Here is a 12,614-nt window from a genome sequence, read left to right as displayed (position 1 = left end):
ATATTGGTCTTTAACTATTTAATTATATCTTCTTTTTTTTCAAAATAATTCTATATAACTTGGCTAAAAGATGGTTAATCATAATGATCTTATAATATAAGTTATTTTTATTCTCACTATTAAAAATAAAAACAATTAACTTTTAAATTCAAAATGTAGCCATGCTATTCTTCACTATCATATTCAAATTCGAAATTTTTACTAATATTTTTTTTTATCTTTTTTTAATAAATAATAAACTCTAAACTCAATATCCCAAAATAAATATTGGATCCAGGTGTCCTCACATCCACAGAGGAGACACATATTTCTCATGCCAGCATTGCTTGATTTATTAATGAGAAGGGCTAGGTGGTGGCCATTCTTTGAGCACGCTGATGGTTTCATTCATTACAGACATGATATGGGCCATCGATCGAGGACAAGGAATTTGTTCCCAGTGAGGAGCATGCATTATTCCATTAGCACTCAGCTGGACATTCATTTTGTTATTTTTTCAACTTTGCAAGTGGTTGGACACTGTGGGTCTGGCAAGGCTGAGAGGTTCAGGGAGCTTAAGGTCAGAAGCAAAGCATTTTCAAGTCTAACCATTGTGGTCCACAAAAGCGGTCGAGCTAGGAGAGGTGGCAAAGGATGCGAGCATCAACCTCTCCCTCTGAGACATGGTCAACGAGAAGAGCATCAACAAATATTTTCCAATGGACATTCGTCACTTAGTCACTACCATGGAGGTGTAGGAGCATAGAAACATTGATACTGACCACTGAGCTGTCAGGAACTTGCTAGGTAGACATCTCTAGGACCAGGAAGAAGTTATTGAGATGGTGGAATGTTGAATTTTTTAAATTCATTCATATATGGTCCACACTCGCATGGCTTTGTAGAATCTATCCAGAGCTTTGGGAATCCCTTTTCCCCCTCCTTTGGCTTTCTCCAATGCACTTGAAAGCACAAAAGTTGTTAATTCAACTCATCATGGAAATAGACCTTCGAGTCCTAATCACCCAGCAAATAAAAAAAAGAAGCAAAACTTCTCTGGCAACTATGACTCCCTAGACCACGTGGAGCAAGTACAAAATTTGGCTAGCCGGACCGATATTGTGTGCATAACCAAGGGAAAAGCTTCTTGGAAGGAGGTAGACACCTACTCTGGGATTGGGGCTGCTGAGTGGGAGCATCCTTTATGGCTTCGTGAAGGGATTTGATGACCCCTTCCTCTACCTTGACTAGTAGGACAAGGCTCGGAGGTACAAGGCTCAACATCACAAGGGTTAAAGTAATCAATCTCAACACAACCAAACCTATCATGATCATGCAACATACTAGTTCAACCAAACTTGCTAAATTCCCAAGAAAGGCCCACTCACTCTCTGTTGCTTCCTAGTTTTCAATAATTTTTTTATTCTTCATGTCACCTCAATATTAGTAATATTTATTTTATTACGAATCAATAATGTTTTAATTTAGTCTCAAAACCTTCTTAAAAAACCCACCTCTCCTAATCATATCACCTCTCTTGTCACTTTTCTAATGCTCACTTCAATTTTTTTTAAGACCTCATTGTGAACCATGTCTATTTCAATTTTTCCTTCCTTATACTTTATGTAGGTTTCTGATAATATAAAGAATTTGGGTGCCTTCCTCATCTTTCAATCATTATCCTATGCAACTTTATGATGCCATTATCCTCTTTGAATCAATATCCCGTGCGCTTTAACATCAACCATTGTCATATTCGGTTATTTCAATTTTTCCTTCCTTATACTCTATGTAGGTTTCTGATAATATAAAGAATTTGGGTGCCTTCCTCATCTTTCAATCATTATCCTATGCAACGTTATGATGCCATTATCCTCTTTGAATCAATATCCCGTGTGCTTTAACATCAACCATTGTCATATTCGGTTATTTCAATTTTTCCTTCCTTATACTCTATGTAGGTTTCTGATAATATAAAGAATTTGGGTGCCTTCCTCATCTTTCAATCATTATCCTATGCAACGTTATGATGCCATTATCCTCTTTGAATCAATATCCTGTGCGCTTTAACATCAACCATTGTCATATTCGGTTATTTCAATTTTTTTCCTTTACTTTATAGTATGTAGGTTTCTGATAATATAAAGAATTTGGGTGCCTTCCTCATCTTTCAATCATTATCCTATGCAACATTATGATGCCATTATCCTCTTTGAATCAATATCCCATGCGCTTTAACATCAACCATTGTCATATTCGGTTATTTCAATTTTTCCTTCCTTATACTCTATGTGGGTTTCTGATAATATAAAGAATTTGGGTGCCTTCCTCATCTTTCAATCATTATCCTATGCAACGTTATGATGCCATTATCCTCTTTGAATCAATATCCCATGCGCTTTAACATCAACCATTATCATATTCGGTTATTTCAATTTTCCCTTCCTTATACTCTATGTAAGTTTCTGATAATATAAAGAATTTGGGTGCCTTCCTCATCTTTCAATCATTATCCTATGCAACGTTATGATGGCATTATCCTCTTTGCATCAATATCCCGTGCGCTTTAACATCAACCATTGTCATATTCGGTTTATTAATCAAAGGGTTTCGGGTATATTGACTTTCGAGTATATTGTCTATGGATAGTTTGCGTATAAGTCAATGTAGTTTGTGTATAAGCCAATGTCGATGTCATATTGAAAAAAATCCAATCCTTTTAATCGTTACTCTGTCTTTCTGCTTTTACCATGTCTCATGATTATATAAGTTTAAAAGCATAAATTAATCAGAAATATTTTTGAATAAAATTATTTAAAATTTAATTTGAAAATTCCTTCCACCAACAAAAATGGGAAAATAATCTTAATCATGCCACTTTATTCATTTATTTGTTTATTAATAGTGATCCCATAATATAATATAATAAAAGACTCACTGTACACTAATTCTGTTCTGCATTTTCTAGTTGCTCAGCAAAACGAGTAAGGGCTAACTACCAAAGTAAAAGCCGCTCTCCAACCAAATAGAAGTACCATCTATCCAGCTACATAAGATGCTAATGGCAATCATGAGATAAATCTTAATTGCGAAACTAATAATTAGTCCCCATTTCACAGGTTGTTGAACTTGAATTTGATGGGTGGAGAAGCGTGGTTAGCAGCGAGTTCCTTTCTTGCAGGAGAGTACCCCTGCATTCTGGGTGAGTGGCCCAACAAGCGTTGAAGGCCTCGCTTCTAGACTGGATGCCTTTAAATACGCAGAAGACGCCCCTGCTCCTGATGGAGTGAAATATGCACCGTTCAGCATCATATCTCCTTTTGATCTCCAATTCCAATCCTTCCATTGATCCGCGCCCGAGTTTATCCGCTTTGTTACCTCCTTAGCCAAGCTATTAGCAGGTGCGGAGAATCTATTCCCTTGACTGTTGATCGTGGGGTTTGCACTCCCCCCAATTGCATACATTTCCCAGTGAGTGTAATCATTGTTCACCACATGGAAGTATCCATGCCTGCACCTGCATCCATTCATTCATTTACATATATCCATTCATTTCTTGGTAATAAAAGCATTCATAGATATCTATTCATTTCTTGGTAAGAGGGTTCAGCACTGGAATAATGGAAGAAATGGAGGGTTTATTTACCTGGGCATTCTCTGCACCAGACCTTCTCCAAAATGGTTGTATGCAATCGTGACCTGCATGTTAACATCGGGAGTGTAGCTATCACTATGACCTAACAACATCACCTGCAATGTTAACACAAAAAACAGAGCAACTGTTATAATTGTTCCATGGGATTTGAATGGGAAATAGAATGGATTGAAATGGCACATTTTGCATTATTTGAACTGAAATTTCTTTTAGTTGATGTGAGTAAGTACCTCGTTGTGGTGAGTGAAATAGTTGTTTGAGATGGTAATAGCAGTGGATCCCATGATGGCATCAATGAGACCATCTGCACAGTTGGACAAGGAGACATGGTCCACCCAAATGTGGCTTCCTCCGAAGATGGAGATGCCATCTCCGTCGCACATGGTTCTCCACCCGTAATGCGTGGGAGAATCCCTGACCATAGCATTTCAGCAGGCTTACAGTCGTGAACGTGAATGCCATGGATGATGATGTGACTCACATTCTGAATGGTGATACACGGCCCGTTTGCAATGTGGACATTCACACCCCTTCCGTCGATTGTCTTGTAACTGTTCATGATCAGCTCCTCCTTGAGTTGGATGACCATGTCTCTCTGGAAAATAATCCACAGGGGCTCTGTTTGAATCACGGCATGACGCAGGGTGCCCGGCCGAGGATTCACCGCATCATAATCGTTGGGATCCGTGACCAAATAAAAGCTCCCGTTCTTGCCTCCAATGGCATTCCTGCCGAATCCAATGCCGCAGTCTGCCAGGCGTTGTCTGTTGCTCTCCCAGTTGGGGTCGCAACGCCAGCAATCATCAATGGGGTTACCAGTTCCGCATGACAGATAAGCCAGCTCCCGCCTTGTTATGCTCTCGTTAATACTTCTGGAAAACTCCAGCACAAATAAATCAGATTCCACCCACAAACCTTCAAACATTATTAACCAAATGCACTTAACGGATCATAACAAATTCAATGTAGTCGTGCGTTGAATTTACCTTTCAACCATCTGCACCACGTTGTCTGGATCTTTTTCCGCAGCAATGGAATTAGCACTGGCAGGCTTTGTTTCTCTCGAATTCTCTGCAAGCAATGATCTAAATGGCTTTGCTGCCGCCCCACCATGGATACAGAGGATTCCGATGAAGAGAACGCAGCTCAAAATACTCTGATTCTTCATCTTAGCACCAATACTCACTTCTCTATTCACAAATTGGTCCACTGTCTTCACAAGTGAAGAATAATCGAAAATGTTAGCAAGGGAAATGCTGCAGCTCTAAACTGTGTCAAGACAAGGAACAGAGAGCATCAGCTCTCCCTCTCAAGGCAAGTATAAGAGAGGAGTTATGAATAGGGGGCTGGCAGAAATGATAATTGCATCAGCTCTCCCTCTCTCTTATGCAGCATTGGAATGACAAGCCTTCCTTCTTATAGAGCAGGAGTTAGGCATCGATGGAGGTATTGTATTGAAATGTCAATCACAAACCATCCATACATCCGTCCAGAGAAAAGAATCAGAGCAGCATATTTTCCTACCTATTGGCTCAGAGGGGTAAAACTCAACTTCCTGAAAGTCTCTTTTGTGACCCACCCATTTTCACCTTTACCTCTGGTTAAGCAAACAGGTGAACGTACTACTGTTACCTTTGCCTCTGCTAGTACTAATTTACACTTCTATTTCTACTGTTATCATGTATGTGACTCTATCATTCCTCCATTAGACTCTAGTAGGTAGGGTTAACCGCATAAATTTCAACCCCTGAGGATTACGTCACCTAATTTCAACGGCACCGGATAGCCGTTGGTGGCTCCTAACTTATGAGTTAGTTAAGGCTGAATTGTGTGAGCATAACCCTAGGCCAGACCTGGATGGCAGCACCCCATATGTGAAGTAACAATGTGACTTCACGTTCAAAACGTGGTTCAAAATCCATTACAGAGCATATACAGAGTCGCAAGAAGCAGGAGAATGGAGGAACGGCCGGAAATAGTGGATTGGGTTCAAAAATAGGTGGTACACCTGTTTCCGTCTTAGCGATTCTAAGAAATCTTAAGCAGCATGGGCGTTTAGGCATCGACGAGCACGTGGTATACATTTCAATTCCATAGATTCCTCGCACGAAAAAGAATTTGAAGAAAAATATAAAACGAGAAGCTGTTACCGGGTAAGCATACGGTCGTTGCTAGGTAATTTATGTTTTATCAATTTTGCATTAATAAATGTTGATAATTTTCTATGGAAGTTTCTCTGAAGCTTAATTAATGTGTCAGAAGTTTCCGTTCAGCGTTATACGAAAGTGAATTAAATTTTGTTGGTTGGTTTTTAATTTTTTAATAATATAATTGATTATTTTTTATATAATAAAATTATAATAATTATTTAAAAGAAAATCCAATATGGAATTTTGTTTTTTTATTGAAGAGAAAAATTGAATGAATTTTGTTGTTATTAGAATTATTTTAGATTTATTTTAACTATATATTTATGTGTATATCTCTTTTCTTCTCTCCCTCTCTCTCCCCTTCCCTCTTTCCCCTATCAATCTCTCTCTCTCTCCTTCCCTCTCTTTGTCTCTCTCTTCTTTCCTCTCTCTCCCTCTGCTATATATTTATATATCTTCCTTCATCAATCCTTCTCTCTCTCTATCTCACTTCCCAAAACACACATGCTCTCTCTCTTCATATGTATCTATCTCTCCCTCCCTCATTCTCTTTATATCTCTCTTCTTCCCTCTCCCCCTTATCTATATCTATATGTCCTTTTGTCTCTCTATCTCACTCCAAAAACATACACACGCTCTCTCCATATATATCTATTTATCTCTCCTCCCTCTTCCTCTCTGTCTCTCTATCATCCCCTTCTCTCCCTCTCTCCCTTCCCTCCTGCTCTCCTCTCTCCTTCACTCTCTCTCCATCTCATCCGTGTCACTCCCTCTCTTTCTCCACCTTCCACTCTTTGGATTTCTTCTTAAGCGATAATGGGTGGTCCCTTAGACCTCGAGGTCTCATGGATGTCATTAAAACCATTCCATTTCATTTCTTCCCTCTCTCTCTCTTCCCACCAAGTACATCTTTCTCTCCCTCCCTCTCTCCTTCTTTCTCTCAAATCCTCTCTCTCTTCCTTCCCCTCTCTCTCTTTCCATCCCACCTCCTCTATCTCTCCCCCATCTCTCTCTCTTAGCCCTCCTGCTTTGTCACTATCTCCCTCCCTATCTCATTAGAGGGAATTTCAGCCTAATGGTGCCCATTAAATTTTCATGCAATTTCCATGTCATAATATGTAAATCATTCAAAATAATTTATATTTAGAAAGAGACACATGTAAATATTTTGGAGGGAAAAGAAAAAAATATTTTTTTAATTGTATTTTTTACTTATCTCTGTACAAGTTTACTAAATTTTAGGTGTAGACACTCGTTGGATATAGAATTAAATTCCACCAATGAGTACCTGTTATGCATACTTTGAAGAAGATAAAAATTGTTAAAAATTGAGGATATACTAAAAAAATATATCATCATTTTTTTTATCAATGTGGATCTTCTGAGAAGTACGCATAATGGGTACTCGTTGGATGTGGAATTTAATTCTACATCCAATGAGTTTCTATACTTGAAATTTGAGTAAATTTTTAACAAGATGGAATGTACCAACAACGAGGGGGTCTCCCTAGTGTGAAGTCACAATTAAACCTCACACCATTTAAGGTATAAGCCCCATCGATATGTGGGCTCGGATATCATGATGAATGTTTCGCTCTAGGCTATCGAATGAAAATATGACATGAGAGTGTGGAAAAAAATGAAATGCCCAGACAATGAAACAAAGTCAACCCAAGATTAATAAATGATAGAAAGAGGTATAAGCAAGTCGCAACAAAAATAAGAAGTATGCCATGAGAAGGATCTTGGAGTCAAAACCCACTCAAACGTACATGAACAAGAAAATGCCAGAGGTTAATACTTCGCAATAGATCACCGACATGATGTGGAATAGGTAAGAACATATTTGAAATCAAACATACATATGATAGATACAAACTAGTGCTTAACTTATTGCGTGTATGAAAGCACACATACAAATATAGTGAAAATGTTAGAAAACCAATACTACCACTATGAGTAAGCATGGGATTTAGTGCCAAAAATGAAGAACATATTATTAATGTTGTTGCAAATATAAGTACATATCCTTCAATTCATCAAATACCAACAGTGGAACATAGGCTTCTCTTACCATTGTCCAATGCAATACCCTAGCCTCACTACAAATCGCCCTAGTAGCTCCCAAGATAAGAGTGACTCTAGCTCTAAGGCACAAATCAACTATCTACTATTGGTCCTAGCTCAAATGCTAAAGTGCCCCCCACCTTATAATGAGGCCCGAGGATACATTTATAGAGGTGAAGTGATTGTTCACCTACTGTGACCTTGGACCTACCCTCACAACTCTTGAGCTTCTTCACTACCCTCTCATGTCTAGTGACTACTATAAGCTTAATTGATATTTGTATAGTTGTTAACATATTAAGAAAAGAGGATCTATGAGGGGAATAGACAAGGTTGTTGAAACCCTAATGTTGTTGTGAGGTCATGCTTCACTACTGAATAGGGTTGCAATCTATTTGTTGTATTGAATGTCTATTTTCCTACTACTGCACCCTCCATTGATGTTGACCCAATGTTTAGGAAGCTTCATAGATCTGGTTACTCGTTAATTGAAACCCTAGTTGTGTAACCTGTATGAGAGACCTTGGCTTCTTCCACATAGATCAATATCTTATTCCTACAAACAAATAACATGGGTCATACATATTTACAAACAAAGAGAGACATTAAAAAAAAATCAATTGATTAAAATAAAGACATGAATTTGGACCCCTCTTTAGTCCTTTTATATGACACATTTCTATTAAAAAATGTGGTTTTTGTAGGTTTTATCCAAGGCTTCAAAATATTCACAGTAGATTCTAAAAGAAACACCAACATTACTCACATTTATCGAGCCATTTCTTTGACAATGCCAAGAGGCATGTATTTTCACCACAATATGCTCATTTATCTTATTGTATTTGCAGATCTCCTATACATTGTTAAGCCACAAGTTGAACCATATTAACTTTGCATGCCTTCTAAAGCATCATAGATATCTTGAGCATCAAAAAGGTGACCCTGTTACAAACTTCAATTGGCCATTTCAACTCTATGAATTAACACAAGGGATGATTCAAGTATGCACATAATCTATTTATCAATGCAATCTGGTCATCCCTTCCACCCTCTTGCATAGCTCCTCTATGGGACAACCATGGAAGTTGCAATTTCCTCCATCAATTGTTGCATCATCATTTGTCTTCACTGTAAAAAGGTTGCAAATATTTTCCGCTATAAGATGTATATCATTATGTAGAATTTCAATTGTTTTCATCAAATTTGTGTCATGATCACAAACCCTCTCTTCAATTTCTCCCTCCTTGGGAAAGTATATTAATATAGATTGATTTCATCTAATCACCAACTATGGTAAAATTTTCATGAACCTGAACATAAGGTGCAAGAATATGACCATGACGGTCACATTTAAACTGCAACCCCATTTTAACCATGGAGATCTCAATATATTTTAAATATAATCACATTTCAAGTATTAATCACAAGCTACATGGAATAGTCTAGTGGCAACATAATATGCCGCATAATCGCATTATAATCAAGGTCCGATGGATTTCTGATTTGTTTAATTGCACTTTTGGAAAGGCTTGGTCGCATCATTGGGTGTATAGCTGAAACTCTCCCTTGCGATTTGGTGACCTGTGGAAGAGATTGTGACTTAGAATATCACAAAGTTGCATTTTGGTTAGGTCGCACTTCTAGAGGCTTGCTTGAGGCTTTGAAATGTGATCATGTGACTTGGATGGGTGTGCGACTGACTGGAGGTTACACATCCGCAAAACAATGATGGTCGCACTTCTTTTGTTGATTGCTTGGCACATTATTGCGATCTTACGAGCTAATGGTCTAGTCACAGTTTCCCTTCCAACCACAAGTCACAACATCAATTGAAACCATAAATGTGTGACGGTTTCATGTGGTAGTTATACAACAGAAGGTGACCAAGTCAATGATGTATCCAATAGATGCACTCTTTTAGTGATCACATTCTTAAATCCTCAATGCTACAAGCATTAGAGTAATGAGAGGAAGCATGATCTTCACACAATTCACATCATACCTTTTATATCAAGCTTGGAAACAGAGCGTTGTGATGACAGTCATTCCAATGGCACCTTACAATGTGTCACTTTCCATAGTGGCTAGATTGCCATTCTAATATGAAAGCTTTTCAAACAGAAGATACCATGGTGTTATAGAGAATACAAGACCCCCTCCATCGTGAACACCTCTTAGTCTCGTGAAAATTGAGAGATATGTAGTGTCGCTACATGTTGATGCTCAACAACACTCAAGTTTGTTACAAAAAATTCTATAATTATGATATTTGTGTGGGCTTAAGGGGGGTTGGACCCAAGTTTGGAGGTAGCTTTGCTAACCAACAAAACCCTACACTACGATCCCTTTCGGCAACAACCCGTGTAGTGTAGGCTGCAGTCTCACTCGAGGCAGTATTGGGGGATGCTAGAACCATGTTTCTGCATCCATAGGGATATGTGATGTATCTTCTGCAGATCTAGGGCTTTATATTGACCTTCACGAACCCAAACCCTTGAAACCTGAAACTTACAGTAAATAACACTAAATAGACTTATGTCCTTCGCTGATTGCGCTAAACATGCATAACATCATATAAATACATAGATCTATGTCTTCGCAAATCTATTAAGTACTTCTCTTGATTAAATGCATTCAACATATCATAAATATAGTAAATTCAGAGATAAAACAATAATTCATTGATACACAGATAGTTCTTCAAAATAAACTTTTATTATGCTTTAGATTTTCAGATACAACTCTTTCCAACCTTGTGCACACAACTGCAGGGGCCCGCACACTTAGCTGCGGACTTACCAAGGTCTTTGCTCACATAGCTGCAGGAGCCTTCCCCTTCGCCCAAGTACATAACAGATAAAAATAAGACTCAAATCATGTACTTCTCTACTTAGCTATCTTATGACCCTTTTATGAATTCCTTTTATATTCTTCTTCATTATAATAGCATGGTCCCTGAACCATGGGCGGGTCTCAAAACAACTTGACTTTAACAAACTAAGGGGCTTTGACCTTCCTAAAGCCCCTTTGATTCCTATCAACCTACGCTACTCTCACTCTGCTCCTCAAAATGCAGAGACTTTACAATACATTTAACAAAATTTGACTCGGGGGACCCCGTCCCAAGAATCTATTGCATCAAGTATGCTCATTGAGAATTGCAAGGTTACAAAATCTTGATCCTGCCAACTGGTCATGAGACAACATTGAAGGTATGCCAATATATGGTATTATCAATTCTATGTTGTTTGAGTTTTCTAATGTGATATATCGCACTAAAATATGACCTGGTCACACAGTGCAGTGCTACATGATTGGCATGGTCATTTTTCCTTGATATGAAACCATAACATTGTTTCTCTTTCACATGGTGATCATTGCAATGATGTACAACACATTCTATCTTCTCCACTCCCTATGCATAGGTGGGAATGTGTTCATATTTTAGGACGCACCTTGAGACGTTTTAGTAAACCTTGTGCACTTCAATAAATGCTAGATTTACAAGATATGATAGGAATTGACCACCAACAATCATGAGTTGAATAACTGAGAGGTATGTGTGTGTGAGACTAACATTCTCAACATATCTTGTATGTCTAAATTTTTAATGGAAATCAGTGATGTGTTGGTTTCATAACAACCTTCTCAAGATTCATATCCGTTTACCCATCTTTCTAGCATTATAGTAGGTGGAGTCAAGTCATAGGAGTTGTCAACATTGTGGTGTCGCATCATCGCTTTGTATCTCGACTTTTGGTGTCCATCACAATAGCACATGCATGTGTTATTTGGGTGAAGTGTATGTGCATCACTAGTTATATAACCATGTGTGTTGATATGCTGCATTGATTTTATGATGTATATTTATACATTAATAATGCATAATAGAAGCAGTGACCTCTTTTATATAATTCAAGTACCCAACATGCCATTCATAAAGAATGTGCCTTGTCCCTCTTGTGTTGGTCAGACTCCATCTCTTTTATGATGCACATATTAACAATTCCCTTTGTGCATAACATGCAATTTTATCCCTCCTTTCATGAAGGCACATACCATATTAATTTGATTTAATTTCCATTATGCATGCCCAATTTTATTTAATTTAAATGTTGAAGAGCGTGCATTGTCTCTTAAAAGAATAGGTTCTATTTCTTTACAATTTTCAATGTCCCTTTCAATTGGTGTATGCATTGATATCACATGAATTTATAAGAGTATGTGAGGTTCATGTGGAAGAAATTTAAATCTTCATCTCCCCTTAATCTACGTGATGTCACATCAAGGTATTAATTTAATACAAGTGTTGCCTTGTCTGATGTGTATTCAAGCCACCTTCTCTTAATCTCATGAAGAGAAGATGAAACAAAAACAAATTAGTTTACCAAAATGATATACATATATAATTTCTTTATGTGAGAGAATGGAAATAAAAAAAATAAAAAAAATAATTCAATCAAGGAGCATTAACCATAAGTAATCCAAATTAAGGTGTTATAAATTGTATGGTTGAGCAAATCATGCTCCAATTTGGAGACCAATTTAAAATTTTGGCATTTTAATGGAACCACTAATTGTAAGAGATTTTGATATTATGTGTTGCCCTTGGTGATGATGAAATCATAGTGTGAGTTCCTTGAAGTGTTTGTGAAAATGAGTTCTGGAGAGCGAAGATTAATTCAAGGCATGGTAGGGTCCTTAATCATGATTGTTGGTTTAAGGGGGCATCACCCATGTTCAGAGTGTACTTCATGCCAACA

General features: G+C 37.7%; 1 pseudogene across 1 annotated transcript; it reads right to left on the bottom strand.

Annotated features, from left to right (window-relative positions):
* Positions 1-2,833: 2,833 nt before the first annotated feature.
* On the bottom strand, positions 2,834-5,111 carry LOC149233551 (putative pectate lyase 18; annotated as a pseudogene). The gene is made up of 4 exons (XR_016247614.1): positions 4,621-5,111; positions 3,865-4,506; positions 3,626-3,729; positions 2,834-3,496 (listed from the first exon to the last, which is right to left on the bottom strand). The product of XR_016247614.1 is annotated as a putative pectate lyase 18 (transcript).
* Positions 5,112-12,614: the final 7,503 nt, after the last annotated feature.

This window comes from Pinus tabuliformis, chromosome J, assembly GCF_031772625.1.
Source record: "Pinus tabuliformis cultivar Carrire ecotype Pingquan chromosome J, CPIR1, whole genome shotgun sequence".
Lineage (NCBI taxonomy): Eukaryota > Viridiplantae > Streptophyta > Pinopsida > Pinales > Pinaceae > Pinus > Pinus tabuliformis.
Note: the sequence above shows the minus strand (reverse complement) of the source record. Positions and strands in the feature narration are given on the sequence as shown.